The 24,639-nt window shown below is 40.7% G+C and overlaps 1 protein-coding gene across 5 annotated transcripts in view; it reads left to right on the plus strand.

Moving 5' to 3' along the window:
• Nucleotides 1-1,215: 1,215 nt before the first annotated feature.
• WDFY3 (WD repeat and FYVE domain containing 3) overlaps nucleotides 1,216-24,639 on the plus strand; it is a 289,358-nt gene continuing 265,934 nt past the window's right edge. For 4 of the 5 annotated variants that reach the window (XM_005292052.5, XM_042856446.2, XM_005292054.5 and 1 more), the window contains exon 1: nucleotides 1,776-2,064. The gene's annotated coding sequence lies outside the window, so the exon portion shown is untranslated. Of the gene's footprint in view, nucleotides 1,497-1,775; nucleotides 2,065-24,639 lie in introns of those variants that run through there. The other variant, XM_005292053.5, reaches the window with a different exon arrangement.

Consider the following 24,639-nt stretch of genomic DNA (forward strand, 5'->3'; position numbering starts at 1 on the left):
GAGTAAGAGCGTCGTTTCGGGGATCAATTGTCGCGTCCTGTTGGGACGCGATAAATCAATCCCCGAGAGGTCGATTTCTACCCGCCGATTCAGGCAGGTAGTGTAGACCCAGCCTTAGTGTCACTTCCCTGTATGGAACTTGGCAGGATCTAACCCTTAATTATGAAACATTAAATAACACTGAAGTATGATTAATGGGAGTTTCTCAGACATAATGCTTTCTCCCAGCCATACAATGTAGAAATAATACATTTATTTGTGTGAGTAACATTAATCATGTTCAGCTAATATCTTTCTTAAAATTAAGATGCACTTGCTTTTACAGAAAAGTTAAAAGTTTTTTGCCTTTTATTGGTGTACTATTTTAAGTCAAAATTAAACTGGGGCTTGCTCCTTCATTGTTCTTTGTTTTATAGGTATCATCTTTGCTTTTATTTCTTCTCTCTCTTTCACTTGGTAAACAAATTTCTTGGACTTGACTTAAAATTTCCTCATTGACCAATAACGGGTAAGTGAGAGGGTCTGTCTGTTCTTTAGACCTGATACTTCGGTTATTAATTTCATGTCTGTTTCACTTGTCTATTTCTCTTAAGTACTTCCAGGTAGTTTCACTATGAAATTAACTAAAGGTGCTGTTCTATCAGAAACCAATTTTCCTGTGTCCTCATACTTTTAACAGAATAAAAATTGAAGTATTAAAATGTCATAGATCAGTATGTAGAAAGAAGCATAGTAGTAAAGCTGGTACAGTTCTAATCCTGTCATGTGTAAAGATCAAGTGTAAAAATATTCAGCTAATTATTTTCACTACTTCGTGTACCAAATACAGTTCTTATCAATTGGATACGAAATATGGTATGTTTAGAGGAAGCCCTTATTTTCGTTTTCCTCTTGCTTAAGGGGAAGGCACTGCTTCTTAAGCTTTGTAGAGAGGGTGTTTATGCTCGAGGGGGAGTATCTCCTATCTTTTTCGGTGATCCGTTCCTCAACAGCTGCGGGCTGTTTCAGCTCAAAAGCGCTCATGTGCATGAGCTAGAGCTGCAGAACCTGCTCCTTGAGGATACAGGAGCGAAATAAAAATCGCCCGATGGAGCTACAGCCGAACTCCCGACAGTAAGAGGGCGCATCTAGCTTCCTCCTCGAGGAAAAGCAGCATATGTCGGTAGTTGGGAGCTGCTGGAAAGCGATCCTGTTTACCGTGCTCCCTGCTGCAGCACTTTGATGCGGTCTTTTTCAACGTGACAGCCCCAAGGAGCCCTGCAAGGGCTAGTAGGGGCGATTTGGGCTGCGGGTGGCACAGGGCAACATCTGCGTCTCCCCCAGTCACTTACCCAGTCCAGTCAACAACCATTTTGCAGTCACCCAAGGGATTATTCTGCTGCTGTGCCAGGCTGGAGCTGGCCGCAGAGCAGCGCTCGGGGATGCCCCCTCGAAAGGCGTGAGGCAAGGGCAGGGTGCCTGAGGGGCTACCGTGCAGTGAGACGCCACCAGGAGCAGTAAGTAGCCCGGAGGGGAAGGGGCACCCGAAACCAATTCTGGGGCGAGCCCTCGGCGGGGGGCGGTCTCCGGGCTGCAGCAGGCGGCTGCCGAGCTTCCCCCAAAGCCAGGGTAAGGAGTGGGGGGCGGGAAAGGGAGAGGGGGGCCCGCTCCCAGACAACACCGGGAGAGCCCAGGCGCTGGGGGACTGGAGCGGGGTCAGGGAGGACTCAGGCGGGGGGAGGAGAGAAGCAGAGGGAGGGAGCCAGGCAGGAGGCGGAGCGGCGGGAGGAGGCAGCGCTGGGAGCCGGGCACTCGGGAAGCGGAGGCGGATTAAAATGGCCACCGGTAGCTCCGGGGAGCGGCTCCGGCTGCTCCTGGCGCGTCCGCTCGGCCCGGCCCGCTCCTGATGGGGGAGAGAGGCCAGCGGGGTGTGGAAGAAGCAGTAGCGGCGGCCGAGCGCGGTGCCCGCCGGGCCGCAGCGGGGGAGCCGGCCAGGGAATTTTCTGCGGGAGCCGCAGCCTCGGTTATTTAAAATAACACCCCCCCCCCCGCCGCCGCGCGGGCGGAGCTCGGACCCCCCACCCGGTGAGTGCCGCCGCCCGCCCCGTCCCCCTCGGTCCGGCCGCGTTGTGTGCAGCCGGCCCGGGCCCCCCGAGGGCGGTAACTGGCCGCGCTTTGTCGGTCTCGGTAGCCACCCGTCTCCCGCGCCCCCCATAGGCCTCGGCGGCGGCTCCGCTCCCTGGTTCCCAGGGATGCTGCGTCGGGAGCTGCCTCCATCCGTCCGCGCCCTGCAGCCGCCCGGGCTAGGGAGGGGGGCCTTAGGGATACCTGGGCAAGGGGCGTGGGGCGGCCGCGCTGGGGGAGGCAGGTGGCGACACTGGAGAGAGGGGCCTGGCTCGGGGGGCGAGCCTGGTGTGCCCTGCCCAGAGAAGGACAGGTAAAGCCCGGCTTCGCTGGCGGGGCGGGGGGACAGACCTGGGAGCGCCAGCAGCGCCGCGGCCCTGCAGTGATTTCATTAACCCTCTGCCGGCTGCCCTTTGTTGTTCCCCGGTACGATTGTTCCGCCCGGTAGAGCCCAGGGGAAGGGGTATATCGCGGCCCGTTCTCCCCCCGCGCAGCCTAACGGGCAATAGCTTTGTCTGTGCTCTGCGGGGACCGGCGTGCACTTTGTTGGGTGTCACAGGAGTGTTTGGCTCGCGGGGTGCTCCTGGCTTGGTTGCCCTGGAAGAAGAGGAGGGAGTGGAACCTGGATTAAAAGCAACGAGGAGTTTTATTCATGTCCCCATAGGGGGTGAGAGAAGAGTAATTTGGAGGGGGTCATTTATGGGGGGTGTCATTTATGGGGGGTCGTTATCTAGAGTTGCAGTTCTAGGCTAAGATTTGTGGCTTATTCCAGAGGAATTTAAATTCTAGGCCACAATCCCGTAAACTGAACTGCTGAGGTTGACTCCTGCACCTGCCTAGCGCCCTGCGTGCCTCAGTGCAGATGTTGAGTCTACACATATATGTCGACTTGAAGGATCAGGACCTTAGTTTGCAGCCTTGATGTGTTGGGAATCTCCATGTGGGGAACATCCTAAAAAAAGCAGAAATACAGCAGTGCAAAGAAGGAAAAAATCTTCCTTTTGCTCTACAGGTTTCACAACTAATCTAGGTGAAATGTTTCACTGAACAGTGTGATGATCAAAGACTTTAATGTAGGCATTGCATAATGTTTTTGTCTTTGTGGGTTAGTTCCTAATTGTGTCCTTGTAAAATGTTGAGAGAACTTATATGATAGCAAGAAGTGCACTTTTCACTTTTAAGAAAAAAAGCATACAGCTGTATTATATGACGATAAGTATCTTCTATATCATGATGCAGTTAAGATAAAAACAGCAGAGCATCACTGACTGGTATTTTGAAGTGTAGTATATATTTTGGAGGAATTGGACAGGTTCATCTGTGCTTTCAACTTAACATGCAGTTTTAAGCTTTCTGTTTTTTTAAACTTTTTTTTGCATTTACATTGAAGCAAATGCGACTTAAACATGTGCTAACTGTATTGCTGAATCAGGGCCTAAATGTTGCCTTTACTTGTTTTAATTTGTAAAATGATGGAGAAAATTGATAGAAAATTCAGGCACATTTTTCTTCAGGTGTTTGGATGAATATTTTTAAGCTTTTCAATACATGAAAGACCCTGGGAGCCTTAGGAGACACCTGGTTCGTGTGAATAGTAAAAGATTGTGTAATAACTTTTGTTTTAGTTTTGCTTTTTAGCTGTTTAAAAACATAAGAACATGAAGTGTTTTATGTCAGGCATCATTTACAAACATCTCATTTTATTTAAACTGTTCAATAAACAAAAACAACAAGGAGTCTGGTGGCACCTTAAAGATTAACAGATTTATTTGGGCATAAGCTTTCGTGAGTGAAAACCTCACTTCTTCGGATGCATCCGAAGAAGTGAGGTTTTCACTCACGAAAGCTTATGCCCAAATAAATCTGTTAGTCTTTAAGATGCCACCAGACTCCTTGTTGTTTTTGTAGATACAGACTAACACGGCTACCCCCTGATACTCAATAAGCAAAGGTAACGTACACTAAGCACAGGAGGTAAAAATATCCAGAACGGTGGTATAAATACTGTAAATGAACCAAACCCACTTCTTGCAGCGTGTGTAGGCCTAGTCTAACTAGATTGTATAGGAAGAACAGTTTCAAATAAGCATTTCTATTTCCTGTGGTTAGAAGCCTTCAAAACATAATTGTGGGGAGTCCTGAGATGATTATCCTAGTAAAAACAAACCAAACTAGTAATAATACAGTTATATGTAACTTTCTTCACTTTCAACCTTACTGTATTATTAAACAAACATCCTTAGAATCTTTCAGTCTAGGAGAACCACAGAAGTCTTAAATTGTGGCAGTTGTGGCCATGTTGCATCCTCCATTGAAAATATCCTGCAAGTCCTCCTAAACCCTAATGCAGTGTATATCATTTACCAGACAAGGAGATGTGGTGGTTTCATGTTCTTCCTCAGAATGTGTAGGTGTATACACAAAGACAAAACAAATCTGCGTTATCATTAAAGTTAGATAGCAGGACTGTGTAGTTGAGCAGACAGCAAGACTGAGACTCCATTTGTATACACAGCTAAAGTTCACAATATTTTATTGAGTATATAGCTTCAATTATTACTTTTGAAAATTCCTAGCATCAATCACAACAATTGAGTTATAATTCCAGAGCCTTCTGTCTTCCTTCTGTTTTCCACCTATTGGTCTGCCAAGCATCAGGCCTCCTCTGCAGAGAAGATGTAGTAAGTGTGTCCACCATAGGAAATGTACAGTAAGCAAGAAAAATAGTGTCTTATCTAGTATCCTTCAGAGGTTGTTTTTTATGTCCCCTAAAAAGTCTTAACACTTGGTGCAGTGTAGTCAGAGAAGCACTTATTCCATTTCCCAACATATAATATCTTGATTGTTTCTCAGGCTCACTGAATAATTCACTTCTGGAGGTTCAAAAGGGGACTGCTGATTAACACACTTGAAGTCACCTTTTAGCCCTCAGTTTTCATGAACAGCAAGGAACCCCAGAGTCCAGACTACTGGATAGCAGAAAAATGATGTACTTCTGGAGTCTAGAATATTTTTTTTTTTTTTAATTGTAAGTTAACAGAACTTTTGGATTCCAAGATATTGGTCACACTAATATGCTTGATATATAGTGGTCTAGACTATGCATTACGAACAGACTAACTTTGTAAATATTTTTGTTTTTAAATCATGTTGCATGTTATTGAACAAATGTTGATGCACTGATGTGAGTCAATACTACTTCGTAATTTTATTAAACGATTTAATACTAGCTGGAGTAGACTGACAAATCTTACAAGATATAAAGATCCTTTAGGATTGTTAATATCTAATATATCAAGATGGGTTGACAGATCATCATTAGTTGGTCCATGCCGTTTTTCAGTAATTAGTTTTAGCATTGAAATGTTGATTTGTAGTTGTCCTTTTTTTTACTTAATCTTAAGATTTGCTTAAAATTCAGTTGTATCTAACTAGGAGTGGTTGGTGAGCTAAGTAGCCTTCAGCTCAGGTTTGTCTGATTTTTGTCTGATAGCTGGGCAAATATAGGACCGGTTAGGACTATCTTGGTGTAAATTTAAGTTCATGGAAATGCCACTTTACACTTGGTTATATGGGTGGATAAAAAAGTTGTAGGAAAATAAGATTTGAATGATTTCAGGGTATAAAATAAAATCTTACAAATCTTGGGGGGGGGGGGGGAAGAATATAATTTCAGTTATTTTAGCATTAGCATAGGCTAAGGCAGAGATGGGGAGATGTTTTGGCTTCATCTGACTTCCTTGAAGTCAGTAGGGGTCTTTACTGTTGACTTTAACTGTAGTTTCTACTCTAAGAGAAATCCCATGATAAGCTTTTCTTTTTACATAGTGGTGCTTCAATTTTTTGTTTTGTTTTAGAGTGGTCCATTGAGGCCCAGTCAGCATCGGGTTATCCCCTTGTGCTAAGTGCTGTATATTCATCCTAAACTTAGTGAACCAGATGTGCGTTGGATTTTGGATTTATAGTATGCACAGGCTTCTAACTGTTAAAATGGGCACCCTTTTTATTATACTGGAGTTTTGCCGTTTTTTTGCGTTTTCGAAGACACGTCCTCTTCCTACAATAACCTTGGCCAGGCTTGTAAATATTTGTGGAAAAAGACATAGCCAATGTCATTCAACTGACTAGATGCATTATAGACTCTCTCTTTGGGTGTGGGCACCTCTTCTAAAGCGTTGGATTTTGGTACTGCTGGAGACAGGATTTTTGATTAAATAGGAGTCTTGTACATACATGTTGGGCACAGAGAAAAATCCCCACAACTTATTTCCCTCCCTCTTTCTGTCCCTGACCTCTTTATTTTGTAGTTGTGTTACAAGTCAATTAGCCATGGCTGGTGATTTTTCATTTGGCTGACCTGAATTTTTTTCTTGTATGTATGTGTTTTTAAAGGTAAGTCATGATATTCAATTAGGCTTCTGCAGACCAACTATGCAGGCAAGCAGCACTGAAGGAGGAGGCAGTAGCAGGTGTTTTGTCTGGTGCTTCTGACTGCTGCTGCTGGAGTGAACCTCCAGGCACTGGGTAGGGATTTTTAAATATTTGTAAATTATTTTTATTGGTTTCTATTGCAAAATAAAGGACACTTTGTTTAAAACAATGTTGTCTTTGACTCTTGGCACCTCTTGCTATAAGCATGTGACTCTTCCCTCTTTTTCCATGACCAGACAATGATTATTTTCAAATGATTTACTCTGACAAACAGGCCCTATTTATAATTTACCAAAATATTTTATGATCACACTTGCCTGGGAGATGCTTAAAACTGTAGGAAAATCTATTGACAATTTGCTATGTCATAATAGCTTTTTAGCAGCCCCTAAAACTGAGATGCTTTAATTATTTTAAAACCTACAGTTTGAAAAATGTGATCAGATCTTTCACTTCTGTATTTTAAAATACATCACTAGATAGTATAATACTTCACAGATTTCCATTATCGTTATCTTTAGGTAGATGTCTTCAAAACATATACCTTTTATGTCTGTTTTTTTTTAAAAAAAGACAACAGAACATTCCAAATAATTGTTGTCTTCAACTAGTCTCTGTAGATGTTATATCCTAAGAATCTGTAATAATTTATTAATGAGTTTCCTAATTGTTGTCTTGAGTTTTGCAATTGAAAGTTGTCTATAATTTCCTCTTTTTAAAAATTTGGTTTGATCCTTAAGTGGTGGTGGTGGCAGTTTGTTTGCACTTTGCTGTTTTTGTTTTACAGTAAGTAATCACTTCTTGTATCTTCAGCAATTCACTACTGAGATGCAAGGAATGTATCAAGAGTTGCATGCTAGAATGCACAGACTGTTTGGCAATAAGAGATACAGCACTTAATGATTTCCAGACAATCTTCTAGAATTTTTTTTTTAAGTTAAAAGTATCTGTCCATCATGACTCAAGCGCTAAAAGCCCTAAAATAATGTTTTGTGTTTTTAAAAAAATGTTTGGGGTTTTTGCAATATTAGTCTTCAATTATAAACACTTGTGAGCAAGGAAATTCATCACTTGGGTCACCCAAGCAGTCATCACTATCCAGTAGTGAGGGTCAGAGAACCAGAAGAGACTCGGATCATTTTATCAAGAAACCCAAAATTCTTTAACTACTTGGGGCTTGTCTACACTAGCAGTGCTTTAATGTGGCTTATGTAGTCTTGTTAGAGCTCTTCCAGCGATCTTAAAAACAAATAAAACACACCTCTATGAGGGGCATAGCTACCAGCGCTGGGAGTGCAGCTACCAGCGCTGGGAGTGCATTGTCTATACTGGCACGTTACAGCGCTGAAACTTGCAGCGTTTAGGGGGGTGTTTTTTCACACCTCTGAGCGAGAAAGTTGAGTGCTATAACGTGCCAGTGTAGACAAGCCCTTGGATAAGTTTTTACCCAAAAGTGAAATGCCACCACCTCTGGAGTGCAATATAGCACAGTATTACATACTCAGCAATTTAGTGAAGATGACCATATTGAATTGGAATTACATGAGTAATATTTAGATAGGGAGATTGTAGTTACCTAAATTGGAATTTGTCCAGGATGCCTGGATTAATCTATGCGTCCAGAAAGCACTGAGGATTTTCAATAACCAGAAGTAGTCAGGACTTAGTTTTGCACATTATCTGAAAGGTGTCATCTCCAGCAATTCAGTTCCTTCCAACTCCATATTGAGGCATTATATTAATGTTGTCTTGGCATAACTATTACCATATGCTCTCAGTGCCATATGCTGAATCATTAATGCTATTTACTGCAGCAACTTACTTTCCTTGGAAGCTTGCACCGTAATACTGGCCAGTTCATACCCTGCTTAGTTTGAGCTAGAATAAAATTGTAAGATGTGATATAGATGAAGTCTTAAATGGACTCGTGTGTTAACCAATTTGATGGTTGTGCACAAAAATTCTTTGATAATGTATTTGAACCATTGCAGTGTAAAAAGTGGCACTTTTTTCTGGTTTCCTGTTATCTGTGAGGTTGTCTACTCTAGTGGGTGACCACCTATGTTGGATGGAAATAAGGGAAAACCACATGAAAAATAAGGGACAATACTTTAAAGGGCGTTTTAGGGAAACATCATTTCACTTGTGCATTTTTCTCTCAAGTGTACAATCTATTGCCCTCAAGTGTGTAATACAATTATCAGACCCTTCATTTTAACATTTAAAGTAGTGCATATTAGTTTTAATACATTTAATGTGCCTTAAAATAATGGATGGGCAATCACTCTAAGGGAGAAATCAATGAATAAGGACTTGTCTTAAAATAAGGGACGAGTGGTCAACGTAAGTGTGTGGAATAAGTTCTGATGAAAAGCATAGAACTTGGTTAAACATTTGAAAATATCTTGGCAGGTATTGGCAAGAAAATTCTTCACAGACTATTGATACTGAAGTTGGAAAGTTGTATTTGGGAGAAAAATACTGAATTCTCTGTGAGGCTTGGAAAATGTGTGTTGGGGGTGATTTTTGTGCTCTTGACCTTGAGAATATCTGCTTTGCTAGCAACCCATATGTTGTGTGGAATTAATAGCTTTCACATGGTGGGCATCCTCTTGTTCATCTGCTGTGTTTTAGATAATTGCTGTATACAAGTTTGAACTGTCCTCCCTACTGAATAGTTAAGACAACACAAACTCATAACATCTATAGGATCATCTGATAAGTGATTAGAAATGTTACTTAAGGGTTTTATTGATACCCTGGGTTTCTGGGAATAGATAATATATATATTGATTTTTTTGTTATAAAGTCTGTTTACTGGGTAATCTCAGTTGTGGAAAGGTAGAGTTCATAGAGAATGCCTCAACACATTTGCCACAATATGCCTCAACACATTTGACTTAGATGTTGCATCTATTAAATGCAAAAATAGCATTACATTAAAGTTAATGTTGCAAGATCAATATTTCATAATCAAAATAAATCTAAAAATTATGTTGGTTCCAGCAATGTGAACTTGGCCACTTTGCATGCTGCATATCATGCTGAAGAGTAAAAGAGGAACAGAAAATGCCATTTAAAAAAATTAACTTGGCTGAACAGTGTTGGCTGATCAACCTTAGTAAGTGGAATTTTCTGACTCCTAAATATTTTATTTCAATCCTTTATATTGCTTTGTTGCTGGTCTTTTTGTATCTAATTTGATTGGTGATTTTTTTTTTAAATGGGAAAATAGTAAGGAAGAAATTGTAATAAGTGCATATGGGATAGGTAATGCTTTTTATGTATTAAGATTCTTAGGGGTAAGAATTTAAGGTAAGTGTGGGTTTTCACTTCCCCCTTAATTTAAAAAGTAGCGTAAGGGGATTTTCTAAAACTAACTCTCCCCAGATCATCTTAACTACTGAGGGAACTATTCCACCTTTCCCTCTCTGCTTTTTTTTTTTTTTTTTTTTTTTTTTTTTGAGACTGGTGTTTGCCATAAACTCCAGTACCTTGTGCTGCACCTATCTCTGCTTCCTGGGGCTGTGAAATTGACATGATTTTTGACAGGTTTTTTTTTCTGATACCCATGGGGTTCTGCATAACATCAGCACACCTTGTTGACTTACTTTTCTTCACCAGCTTAACAAAGCTGTGAGCAGTAGCAATGGCACTGGAACCGTCTCTTCTGCAGTCTTAAGAAAACAATACTCATTTCACGTTTGGCAAATTAAATTTGCTACAGTGAGGGCTAGAACCTGCCAATAAAAAGGGTTAGACCAACACACTCTCTTTTAGGAAAGACTCCTCATTGGTGAACAGATCTCCTCCTCTCTCCCCACCCCCTCATTATAAGCATGTGGGGGAGTTATAGGAGAAACAGTTCTGCACCCTTTACTGTAGCACACACAACTACACCTACTCTACTTTTTGAACCAGTGGCACATGACTGTGCTTAGAACGAATGATGTATATGTGAAAAACATAAATGATCAGGAAAGGTAATGTTGAATGGTAAAAAGGTATCTTCTTAACTTTTTATAGATGTATGGAAAAAAGCTACAAAGAAGGATATGAAATAGATGCACTCAACTATCACAGTTAGGCAGGCTGTACATTTGGTTTTAATCCAGATAGTCCTGTTTTTAAATGGGTTGTTCCCTGTCTGGTACTGGTATTAAACTGTGTGAGGTTTTGTCTGGTATATATATATATATATATATATATATATATATATATATCTCTCTCACACACACACACACTGCCATTTTGAAGAGAGTGACACTCTGCCCTGCCATTGTGACCTTGTGGGCGGGGTCATACAGGCCCATGGTGTTCCTGGAAGTACCAGAATGTCTGGTATTCTGGGGATGTGACAGTAGTCATGCTAAACACTGCCGTGTGTATATTACCTTCATTTTTAGAGCTTAATTTATGCAAATAATTGGCTGCTGGTACATTAATGACCTTTGTAATGAAGTATGTGAATGTTTTTATAGTACAGTGTGGGGAAAACTAAGCTATTGGTTACGGGGACTGGCTAACTTACTGTGTGAGACCACTTGTTTTCATACTCTGAAGAAGCTTATTCTTAGATCTGCACTGTAAAGGTGGGACAGGATTAGGAGACATTTCGTGGGAGCCTTTTTACTCACTGAATGCTGAGGCATCTAGCTCTACTGAAGCTACCCTGTGCATTGATGTGGCTTGCGGGGGGGGAGAGCCAGGGTGGAAGTTAGTGGATCTGCTTCTACTTGGATCATCTTGCCATTCCCCACCTTCCTTCCCGCCATCCATCTGCAAATATATGTGTGTGTGTGTGTGTGTGTGTGGTGGGGGGTAAGCATGCTTGTCAATTTGCTTTTCTACAGTGTTCATGTATGTTCATAAACTCTCAATAGTAATAAACAGTGATGAATTAGGTTTATTTAAACTCGTTTGTTTCAACTGATAAAGTTGAATATCATGATAACTAAAGGTTGCTTATTTTCTCTAACATTGGAGTTGACAAACTCTTCTTAGAATAATTTCTGAAACTGAAGCATTATGGTTAATTAGTTGCAACAAAAGATCTGAGATTAAAAAGAAGAAGGCCAAAAGGAAGTCTTTAAAATAAAGTCTCATCTCTGTTTCAGAGTAGCAGCCGTGTTAGTCTGTATCTGCAAAAAGAACAGGAGTACTTGTGGCACCTTAGAGACTAACAAATTTATTAGAGCATAAGCTTTTGTGGACTACAGCCCAAAGAAGTGGGCTGTAGTCCACGAAAGCTTATGCTCTAATAAATTTGTTAGTCTCTAAGGTGCCACAAGTACTCCTGTTCTTTTCTCATCTCTGTGTTACTTGTACTGGGTTATTTGGGTATCCTGATAAGGAGATGCTGTTTTTAAAATTTTTAAGGACAGAAAGATTACGGGTTGGGGACTCTCTTTTATTTTTTTTAAAAAGAGATTACAGGAATAAAATATGCCTAGTTTTTTTTAAGAAGATATGACAATTTCCTGCAGTATCTTTGGGAGATAGTTCTGTATTAAGTTTAAGTACAGTTCAAGGCCAGGGATTGTATGAAATTCCATGGGGGAGAGTGACTACAGCTCCTCCAGAAACAAAGAACAGTGGTGGGTGATTAAGCAAATTCACTCATGTAATATCTCCAGATAAGTACTACTATCTGGCGAGGCTTGCATGTATTCTCTCAAACTGGATTCTCCAGAGACCACCAGACAAATAAAGGACTTCTGGCTAAATAGCCTGAGTTTAAACTGACTCTGACCTTCTTTCTAAATGAGCAAATGGACCGGACTTTCTGTCCAAAGCGGGTGGAGGGTGGGCTAACCTTCCTGGCCAGGGGTTGGAAGGGCTTTGACCTACCGAGGCCCCATAAGATTGATGTGTGACCTCTGGCAAGGTTTTAGCATGCATATAGGAAGAAGTCTTATTAGTTTTTTTAAAAAAGATTTCTCTGCAGTGCTTTCACCTTAAGAATAAGTGTGCTTCCTTAGAGCTGTGTGGTAACTTGTGAGTGCTGGTGATTATAGTTGTTCTGATAGCCTTTGAGGAGAAGTAAAGTGCAAATACCAGCCTATTCAGGCAGTCTGGCTTGCTGGGAATATCACAGTGTAGGCAGGGAGCAGTGCAGCCTGGAAATATCCAGGAAGGAGAGTGCTGTGGTTTTCACCCAAGAGAGGTGATGGCTGAAGAGCCAGCAGCCTAGAGGGGGTGCCTTTGGAGGATCATGGGGGTGGGGAAGTACAGGTGCAATTTGCCCTGAACTGTGTCATAGGAGCTGGAGGCTTTGAGATTACAGGAATTAAATAGGCCTAGGTTGGCCAGAAGATGTCTAAAGGAGATATGAAAACAGTGTACAACATGCTGACAATTTGTCACCAATTTTTTGGATTATATGCAATTTTCATCATAAATGTTATAAAGTGTGGATGAGAGGAATTTATTCTTGGGATGGTAAACTTGAATGACAACTTTTCAAGGCAGATATATAAAAACCTGGGTGGTGTAAAATGCAAATAAGGGAGAACTGCTTAAAATGGATTAAGGAGAAAAAACAGGGATAATGGGATGACTTTCAAACAAATCACAGTGTAGACTGAGCATGGTGAACAGTTTACTAACTAAGATTTGTTAAACTGGAGAAGTAAAAACTATTACTCCAAGTTGTTATTAATTAGATTGAACACAGCATCCAGTGCTTTTTTCTAACAGTCCTGTGCTGCCATGGGGCTGAAGTAGTTGGCCTAATAGGTCTTTTCCCTCTCTAATCTGTTTGAATGCTAGACAGTATGGAATATTCACTGCTAGGGAAAAAAGTTATCTCAAGACCTGAATTTGTAACTAAAAGGATTAATATTTTTATTTCAAACTAACGTTGTTGGTTGATTGCCTCAGACTCAAATGGGAGTCTGAGTGGCAAAAAGATGGCATGATTTCTTGAGGCTTCCCATGATTTTGGAGGGCCTGAGGTTGGCCAACAGCCCCCCCTCCCCGCCCCCCCAATATTGCACCAAGAACTTACATCTTTTTTTCTTTTCCTATTGTTCCTATTTTTGTGCCCTTTCAAAAAACAAAAAAACCAAAAAAAAACCCATTGTGGACTTCTAATTTGCATTCTGGTTTTTGAGCCATTAGGCCTCACTCAGGTCTTATTTTCAAGCTTTTCTTCACAATGTCTAGAAATGTACTTTTATTTTTAAATTAAAGCAGAAATTCTCACATAACATGAGTCTAAGCTCTAGGGTTTTAAGAGAAACACCAAATATATTGAGAGAGATGATAAAATTGCCAGAGTTGACAGTATTGCTTCTTACTACCCGTTCTCTCGTTAATAATGAGTGAAAATATTTAAATTCAGATTATTAGGGAATTTAGGTTTGTGGAGGCAAAAATTAGTCTCTCTAAAAAATTTCTGAGATAAAACTGGATAGTGTTTTTCTTTGAAATAGTCATGTGGATACTGGAACTGATATATTTTTGGTTTGCCAGCACAATTTAATTGCTCATGATCTGTAGTCAGCAACATTTTTAGCAATGTATATATAAAAACCTCAGTCTCTGGTGATCTCGTCTAAGAGGATGTTAGTATGTCTGTTAATTAGGTTTGTGAAAGTTTCTTGTTCTTAATTTTAAGCAAAGACACTAAAGTATTAAAGATGCATTTTTAATTTAGATTTTGAGTGGGGCAATAAAAAACAAGGGAATATTTCTTCAAGCTTTTCCTTTTTATGGAGAGTTAAAGGTACAACATCAGAACATTTTTTTTAAGTGTATTTTACTTTGAATGTGATACATTTTGGTAATTTAAGTATTTTGCTTTCAATTTCTTCTTTAGTCTTTTTTAAAGTGCTGTATCAGAAAAAAATGGATCTCTCTTTGCCGTAGTATCCTTTAAAATTTATAATGCTAGCATGAATGTGTAGAGCTCTAGGAATCTAGACATACTAGGGAACTGGCTGGATGCTAAGCTGGTATAAATTAGAATATCTCTATTGACTAGTTAAAGCAGCTGAGGCTCTGGCTTACTGTTGACTTAAAGGCACAAATGTATATTTGCATGAAAAAATTGCTTCTGTGACAAGAGAAGACATGGAGCAAGTGCACACAATCAGTATTGGTATAGTGAACCAGAATTGTGGTGTATTTGTTTATTTTTAGTTCTTGCCCAGCAATAGGTGTGTTAAATAATAAAAGTTTACAAACTCTGGAAAACATTGCTTACATATAACTCTTTTCTCCCAAGATAGGTTAATTTTTATGGGAAGCTAGTTAATTTTATCCAGTTTAAAATAATATTTAATACATGGAATATCATGAAGATTGGTGTCAAAATATTTTGGCATGGGTAGGATAAATCTAACATTTAGTTTCTATTTTGTTTTTCTACAATGATTTTTGTAATCTTAATAGTGGGGAGGGGAGGGAAAATGAAACTGACTTGCAGTTCTCATTTCTATTAGAAATGATTATGTGTAACATGCTTCCCATATGTGTTAATGTTTCAAATGAGAACACAATGTATTAAGTGTAATACATACAAATATACTAAGTTGAGTTCCAATTAAAAAATAAAACTACAATGTATTTCATTATAAATTGCTGGTACTGCAGATCATGTGGCCCAGTAATTCCTTTGTTTTTCTTTTAGCATGAATCCAATGACTAGGTCAGAGAAGCACAGAGTTCAGTTATGGCATCTGATTCCCTGCCTATGCCCTCAAACCTTCCCCCGCCCCCAAAAAACAAACAAACAAAACCCAACCGCAACAACCAACTAGCTTTTAGTGGGACTGTGGAGATTTCTTACTATTTTTAAAAACAAACTAAAATAAAAATATCTAGCTGTCATTGAATTATGTCTTGATAACTACACCTCTACCTCGATATAACGCTGTCCTCAGGAGCCAAAAAAATCTTACCGTGTTATAGGTGAAACCGCATTATATTGAACTTGCTTTGATCCGCCGGAGTGCGCAGCCCCGCCTTCCCCCCACCCCCTCACCCCGGAGCACTGCTTTACCATGTTATATCCAAATTCGTGTTATATTGGGTCGTGTTATATCGGGGTAAAGGTTTACTTAACTTCTCCAATAATTAAACACAGAGCTAGCTGCAAATCAGTTTATTTGCAAGATAGAACATGCTTAGCCACTTGCAAAAATAATTTCTCCCTCTCTCTTCTATTTATTGTTTAGCTTTAAAAAAGGATATACAAAGAAAAGTGTAAACATTTTCAAAATAAAAAAAACAGTAAACTCTATTTCTAAGCTTTTCCCCCTTCTTTAAATGGAGTGGTTTTGTAGCTGCCCATGCAAATGTAACTTAGTGCTTAAAACACAGGGGTTTTTATGTTAAATTTTGGTTCTACCCAATTTCTCACTGCTTAGCTCTGTGACCTTAGGCTTAGAAAGACACTTAAAGCAACACTATCAACTTGAAATTTAGCTAGTTTAAAAAAATAAGTTTAATAATAGTTTCAGGTATTAGACTTGACTTTGACTTGAGCCCCTGACAGTATTGTTTTTATAATTTCTGTTTCTTATTTAAAATGATTTTTCTATTGCAATGAGAAGCACCCTCAAGTCCCTGAGAACTTCTGTGCAATTCTACATGGTTCAGGCTAGAAAATTCTTGTGTAGAATTGGGGCCAATTTTGGCTATCAATAACAGTAGCTGCTGGAGTTAGTCGATATGACCCCTGTTACGTGACAGGGGTATTAACCTCTTCTAAAAACCTGACCCGTGGCCAGATGACTGGGGTCATGGGGTGGGGGAGAAGACCAGTCTCTTACCAGGATGCCAGTGTATTGTGCTTTTATGTTATGGTGTCAGAAGTAATCTAAAGTTAGTTTTTAAAAAAAGGAATTTGAAGCCCCATGAATTACTCGGAGTGCCTGAAAGGGAACCTGGCACAGGGCTGGTAGTTTCAATGCTTCCAGTTTTTCCTGAGAGCATGTGATATATTGGAGATGGTGAAATCCTCCACGTGCTATATCTGGTGTTTGGTAACCCCATAAAATATTTGACTGTAACTATGTTGTATCACTGGGTTTTAAAATGTGTACTGGTGTTGTAATTTTTGATAAAGTTGTGTTCTAGAGAAGGAGCATAATTTATGGAAGGAGAGGAAGAAGCTAATTAATGTGTCATTTGCTAACAGTCTGTTGGGTTGCTCTGAACACTTATAGTGGTTTTCTGTGACAGGCTGATTCATGATATAGATCCTCAGGTCATGATAACTAAACTAAACAATATGTTGGGAATTCAGTACAGTAGGTGAAGCGGCCTTTTCTCTGTTGATGAAAGTAGATAACTGTAACAAACTAATACAAATCAAAGGAACCATGTATGCTCTTTCACTCTCCTTTCCTGCACTAGAAGCATATGTTCATGGAAGTTTGCCTGTAGTTTGGGGGTAGGAGTGGACGGGGAACAGGGAATGTAACTTGTGCAGGGCTCAAGTGAAATCTAGTACAAGCAAAAAAAATTATGACTGTGCTCTGAGCCTAATTCTAACTTTGAATAGAGTTGAAAAAGCATTAGCAGGGAATTACTATTAAATTAACAAAAAGAACAGGAGTACTTGTGGCACCTTAGAGACTAACAAATTTATTAGCGCATAAGCTTTCGTGGACTACAGCCCACTTCTTCGGATGCATATAGAGTGGAATAAATATTGAGATACAGATATATTATCTATCTATCTGTGTGTGTGTGTGTGTGTGTGTATGTGTGTGTATATATACACACACACACACACACACACACACACACATACAGAGAGCATAAACAGGTGGGAGTTGTCTTACCAACTCTGAGAGGCCAATTAAGTAAGAGAAAAAAAACTTTTGAAGTGATAATCAAGATAGCCCAGTACAGACAGTTTGATAAGAAGTGTGAGAATACTTACAAGGGGAGATAGATTCAATGTTTGTAATGGCTCAGCCATTCCCAGTCCTTATTCAATCCTGAGTTGATTGTGTCTAGTTTGCATATCAATTCCAGCTCAGCAGTCTCTCGTTGGAGTCTGTTTTTGAAGTTTTTCTGTTGTAAGATAGCCACCCGCAGGTCTGACATTGAATGACCAGACAGGTTAAAGTGTTCTCCCACTGGTTTTTGAGTATTATGATTCCTGATGTCAGATTTGTGTCCATTAATTCTTTTGCGTAGAGACTGTTCGGTTTGGCCAATGTACATGGCAGAGGGGCATTGCTGGCACATGATGGCATATATCACATTGGTAGATGTGCAGGTGAACGAGCCCCTGATGGTACGGCTGATGTGATTAGGTCCTATGATGATGTCACTTGAATAGATATGTGGACAGAGTTGGCATCGGGCTTCGTTACAAGGATAGGTTCCTGATTTTGTTCAGTGATGTGTGGTTGCTGGTGTGTATTTGCTTTAGGTGGGGGGGGCGGGTTGTCTGTAAGCGAGGACAGGTCTGTCTCCCAAGATCTGTGAGAGTAAAGGATCATCTTTCAGGATAGGTTGTAGATCTCTGATGATGCGCTGGAGAGGTTTTAGTTGGGGGCTGAAGGTGACAGCTAGTGGTGTTCTGTTATTTTCTTTGTTGGGCCTGTCTTGTAGGAGGTGACTTCTGGGTACTTGTCTGGCTCTGTCAATCTGTTTTTTCACTTCAGCAGGTGGGTATTGTAGTTTTAAGAATGCTTGATAGAGATCTTGTAGGTGCTTGTCTCTATATGAGGGATTGGTGCAAATGTGGTTATAGAGCTTGGCTGTAGACAATGGATCGTGTGGTGTTAGTCTCTAAGGTGCCACAAGTACTCCTGTTCTTTTTGCGGATACAGACTAACACGGCTGCTACTCTGAAACCTATTAAATTAATGTTAATATTTTGTAAGAGAGAATTAAGATCAGGCTTTTGAGAAACTGAATTACAGTAAAGAACCTCTAAAGCTAGCTAGAACCTCTAAAGTTCACTAGGAGAAATTATACTCCTGGGGGAATTCTGTGCCAAAAAATTAAATTATGTACACAGAATTTTAAAGTTCTGCATGTTTTATTTGTCAAAATAACACAATATAGTCACACCAGTTTCAATTATTTTAGTAATTTATTTCAAAATATGTCAGCAAGTACATCTATAACAATACAGACAACAAAAACATTCCCCCAGGAGTAGAGAGTGAAAGAAACCCCTATGACAACTCAGTTCCTGTTTCTCTTTTATGCTTTATTGGGCACCTCAGTCTGAGTGTGTCACACGTGCCAGCTGAGCACATCTTGGGGGAAACTTTGCCCCTCCACTCTGATACCCACCCCCGAAGAGCCCAACTGTGGAGCACCTCCTCTCCCCCCGCCCAGATACTGGCATCCCTTACCCCCCAGAGCCCAGGGATCTGAAGGAGAAAGCCTGATGCTGGGTCCTGGGCTTGTATGACATTTCCTGCATGCCGCCTACTTTCTTCAGGATGTGTTGGGAACAGCAGCTGCCCAGAACCCTCCAGCTCCTCTTCCCCTTGGCAGTGTCCTATATTCGCAAGTTGGAGAGCTGAGCTCTGCTGGGTCCAGCGGCCTCTAATGGTGGACAGAAGCTCTGCAATACCAATTCTGCATGGAAAAATGAAATTTTCTGTAAAACATTAATTCTCCTCAAATTGTGCAGTGGCACAGAAGTCTGCTCGAAGTACAATTTATAGTCAGGAATTAATGGACAAGCTTAATTTTGTTCAAAAGCATTAAGGGTTGTTGTCTTAAAACTGTGAATTTATCCTCTAAATATGTAATTTCTTATTCATTTACTTAGCAACTTTCAGTATTATCGTAGAAAAAGATAACCATGTCTGTCTAAATCCAAAGTGAAGGCCTGATTTATGTTTAATGTTTCCTTTCCCTTTGTATTTTCAAAAACATATATTGTACCATTCTTTTCCACACCAATTACACTGGTCAACAGGGGTTTAACTTAAGGTGACCAGATGTCCGGATATTATTGGGACCATCGGGGCTTAGTCTTATATATGCAACTGTACCTTCCTCCATTCCTGGGGGCGGGGGGAGGGGAAGTGTCCCAGTTTTCCACACTTGCAATCTGGTCATCCGAGTTTAGAGTAATTTGATTGTTTAAGTTAATCAGTTTTATAAAACAAATTTGTAAGGAACAGTTTTATTAAAGAAAACAGAAGAACACTAGCAACTAGGTTCTGACATAACAGACTGTATAACTTTACCAGAACAGAGAGCTTTTCCCCGATTTGGCAATTTGAGAGTTAAGATACATTCAGTTTCACTTAAATTGAATGTATGAGAATAAAATTTGCCTAGTTTTACAACAATGTATTTTTGTTTGTGTGAATTCAACAAAAGAACAATTTAGGGAATTAAACATAGAATTTAATCCTTACAAGTAAGACTTTCTATTGACTAGGAACATAAGAATGGCCATACTGGATCAGACCAATGGTTCATCTAGCCCAGTATCCAGTCTTCTGACACAGTCGCAGTTGCCACGTGCTTCAGATGGGATGAACAGAACATGGGAATTCATTAAGTGCTTTACCCCCCCCCCCCCATTGTCCAGTCCCAGGTTCTGCAGTCTGAGGTTTAGGGACACCTACAGGATAGACCACCTTGGCTAATAGCCATTCATGGGCCTAGCCTCCATGAACTTACCTAATTTTTTTTTTTTTTTTTTAAACCCAGTTATACTTTTGGCCTTCACAGCTCTGTCACTGGCCAATACCAGGTGCTTCGGAAGATGATGTAAGAAATGCCATTGTGGACAACTTATGAAATCACCTGCCAACAGGGGAAGCTGTTTTCTAAATTCTGGCTTTCTCAGTGACTGGTTTATACCTTGAAACTATGAGGGTTTCTCTCTTATGCCTTGTTTTTTCATGCAGAACATAGGGCCTTCACCACTGACTTCTGCCTTTGCTGGTCTCCTGGTGCAGACATAGCTTCTTCTCATGTCATTGTGATAGCTTTCAGTTGTGCTTCTGTTGTGCATTTCCGTGTTATCTTTGGTCTGCCTCATCAGCTCTGGCATTGGGGGTTCCAGTTCATCATCTGTTGTTTGGGTCTTTCTTCCATGAATATCCTACCCATCTCCATTTTCATTCTGTAATTTCTTGTCCAATAGGTTTCTGTTTTGTCTTCCTTCAGAGTTCTTCGTTTGTGAATTTTTTTTGGATATCTGATATTGAGGATTTGTCTAAGTTTATGAAGTTTATGAAAATTTAGAGTTCAGATAGTAAGGTTAAGAGTCCAAGCTTCAGCACTGTGTAGTAAGACCAGTTTATATCCCTGTTTTTTAAATTCCTATTCATTGTAACTATGGACCTATTCATTATGCACATAAATGGCTAATTCTTTTTTTGAATCCCAAGGTCTTGGTATCAATGGTATCTAGTGGTAATGTTTAACTAATTAGCTTTTTTTATCCATAACTTTTTCTTTGATTAGTTTTCATAATGCTGCCTTTCAGTTTCATTTAATGACCATTTTACTTAGAATGAGCGTAAATGGCAGCACTCTATTTACCTTTTTTATATAGTCATTATTATGAATACTTCTATCATGCCTGTTTTTTATTCATCCTTTCCAAAGAAGTCATAATTTTTTGTATTTTCATATTTAAATCTTTCCATGTTTCTGATATTGTTTGTCATCCTGCTTTATACCTTTTCTACTTCTGATGAATGTTTTTTGAGACAGCGTTACCAGAACTGAATATAGTATCACATGAATTTGTATCATGGTATTATAATATTTGTCAGTATTCTCCTTTCCATTCCTTATGTGGCCTAATACATATTTTTTTTCTTTGACCACTCTTACACATTGAGCATGTCCAGCCGAGTTAGAACCAAGTAAATGGAAGAGTAAATATGGAGTAGGTATCTACACAATATCTTGTGTGATTAAAACAGGTGTAACCTCATCATATATTTCCATCTGAGAATTTTACTGATAGTAAAATCTGAAAATCTATGCCTTTAATTATCTATTTTTTTCTCAAGTGCTTTCTCCCTCCGAAAATGACATCAGGTAGTTTTAATTCTAAACTCGTGTTTTATATGTGTAAAGCTTTCCCATTAAGATTAGATTCTTTAGGTATTTTTAAAAGTGAGTGAAGAACTTTTCTCTCTCAGGACTCACTAGAATTAGAAGTTGGGATTACTTTATTTTACCACTGATGATAGCAACAGGAGTGACACTCCCTTCTCCACCCCACCTCTTTTAAGGGCCCTTGGGCCCATGCATTGCTCCACCCTCCCTCCCTGCCGTAAAATGCGGACTTGGAGGACAGAGAAGATCCAGGGAGGAGCCAGCTCTGGGCTAGAGAAATTCTAGCTAGCAGGAACAATCACAAGAGGCAACTATGGGAGGAATAGCAGCATACAACTGGACACTGATGTTATCTCATGTCTTTCTATAATTGTCACTCGACACTCTCTCCTGTGATGATTGACTGCTTCTCCAACTCTTTCTCTCTCCACCTCAGCCTTATTCCAATTCTTTGTCCTCCATGTTTCCCTCCTTCTCTCCCTTCTTTTGTCATTGTTTAGCTAATCTACTAACTAAAATTCCACCAAAAGAGTTAAAAATAATCAGTGTTTGTAAAGCATCATATTGTTGACTGTGCATATGTTTTATATCCCTTTTCCCCACCTTGCCTAGCACAATGGGTTCTCATACTCAGTTGACCTGTAGGCACTACCACAATAGATAGGTAATGAAAAGAACAGTGACAGTGAGGTTAATTTTAAACTTCCATTCTGTTATTGGCAGGAGAACTCAATTGCTTTTTAGAGCAGTAGCTTCATGGCTGATCTGTGCCCACCTGCTATGGATTTATTAACAGGAGAATTATGAAACTTTAAATATGTTTTATTAAGTTGTGGAATTGGGAGTTCAGGGAGCCAAGAACCTCACAGTATAAAACGTATAAACGGTACTTGAGCAATAGTGAAATTACAAGATGATATACGGCAAAGGTAATACTATTTTGGGATTTAAAGAAGTCCATTCATGCCTACCTTATGTCTTTCTAACCAATGAAAATGCTCTGTAGCAGCAATGATTTAAAAACTTGCTAGCTTTAGTTTACTGTAATTACCAAGGTTACATTAGTTTATGATTGCATTTCTTTTAGGACTTGTAGTGAGAGAAACTTACCTACTCATCAAAAGTAAGATTATACATCTAGGAACAAAGCATGTAGGATGTGCTTACAGGAAATGGGGCCATGACACTGTCAGAGTATCCCCAAAGTGTCCAGGATCAATCACTACAACCTCATTTCAGTGTAAGGGAGCCTTGTCTGTGCCCAGCGAGGTAATTCCTCCCAGTGGTAATTGACTGCTGGCAGCACAAGCTCTCCACTCTGGGCTCTGTGTTATACTTGATTGTGCAGTTCCTTATCTGGACACCCACAATATGTACCCATCCATTGCCTCAGTGGAAGAAGTACACCCCAGTTTACTGGCTTCACCTAAGTTCAACAGTCTCCTTAGCACACAGCACTCAGATACGTCTGGAGTAAATGCAAATTGAAATTTAATTAATAAAGCTTGAGTTAAAGATTCAAATAAAAGCAAGTAAAAGGATTTGGAAACAGGGTTACAGGTAAAAGAAAAACATAACACTCAATCTATAGCCTACACTTCTTAACAAGTAACTTTCCTGCCTAATAAGGTATGTCTCCACTTTTCATGAGACACTCACACTGATTGTCTCGTCCATAATGGATAACATTTTGTGCTCTTTTCTTGCTATTCTGTAATCCCAGACTTTTGTCTCTGTCAGTGTGCAAGCCTGCATCTCTTCCAGACTGTAATAAACACAGGGCTGGGTCAATGTGTTCTCATTGATTGAGTCATCTCTGAGACCCACCCTGCCTCAGGGGACATATTGCACCTCCACAGTTCTGGAACCCAATACCCTTCTTGCTGCTTCATGTCCATTCCAATCAGCTGTGTGAACATGCACAGTAGTCAGAAGATTTTCCCATAGCAGTATCTGTCAGGTCGGTCTGGGTGCCCCCTGGAGTCGTGCCTTTTTGTCGTTGAATATAGAGCCCTGCTGACCCGCCACCCCCTCAGTTCTTTCTTACCGCTAGTGACGGTTAGCTGGAACTTCCCTGTACTCTTGTCTCTGCAAGTGCATTTAGCAGTCTATATACATAGTTTTCATTAGCTGTGTAGTGTTAATTAAATAGTTAGTAGCATTTACTGTTTGTTTCCATTGGGGGCAGGAGGGTTCCCCTCCTACGCTCTCTTGACATCGGGGCATGCCGGGATCTCTGGGCTTCAAAGCCTGCGAAGCCTGCAGCAAGAGTGTGCTCTTTTTGCCACCTGCAAGACCTTTCGGCTCAGGACATTAAAGGATAGAGATCAGCGCCGGAAGGTCCTGTTAATGGAGGCTGCACTCCGTCCCAAGTCTGACCCCGGGTCAATGGACCCTGCGCTGAGTACCTCTTCCTTAGTGCGAAGCGCTCCGGCACCGTCAGCACGAGCACTGGTACCGAGTAAGGACAGGGACACATGGCATTGTCCTGGCTCCACTTGTGGCTCACATGCCACATGCAGGCACTGTTCTCAATTGTTGGTGCCACAGAAAAAGAAGAGGCCGGAGAGGGGTTGTTCTCCCCCTGCTAGGCCTAAGGAGCCAGCCGTTGTGAGGCCTGAGTTGTGCCAGACTACTTCCGCTCCACCACTGGTGATGGTTGCGTTGACTCATGCCTGCGTGGAAGGGCAGTTGAGTCCAGACCCTCTTCTTTCACCGAGCGTGAGCCGGGGGCTGCATTTCCCTTCGACTCCAGGCTGCGTTCAAGGCAGCCCAAGAACTGCTCCATGTCACAGCACTGTTCTCCCCTCCTAGACGGGACGGATTGCCAGCACCAGTTGCTCCCCATACACCTTCAAGGGGAAAGCCCGCCATGATGCCCTGCCGATCTCCAACCCCGGCATGCCAGTCCCCGGCCCCGGAACAGACCCAGCAGATGCGCCTGTCCCCAAGCCCTCTGCTCAAACAGTCGGCATCTAGAAATACTGTTCCTCCGTTGTCCTCTTTTTCATATACCTCGGAGTTGGAATTGGACTCCTATTGGTCTCATAGGAGTAGGAGCAGACTGTCTGCATCAACACGGGA

The sequence above is a fragment of the Chrysemys picta genome, chromosome 5 (assembly GCF_011386835.1).
Source record: "Chrysemys picta bellii isolate R12L10 chromosome 5, ASM1138683v2, whole genome shotgun sequence".
Taxonomy (NCBI): domain Eukaryota; kingdom Metazoa; phylum Chordata; order Testudines; family Emydidae; genus Chrysemys; species Chrysemys picta.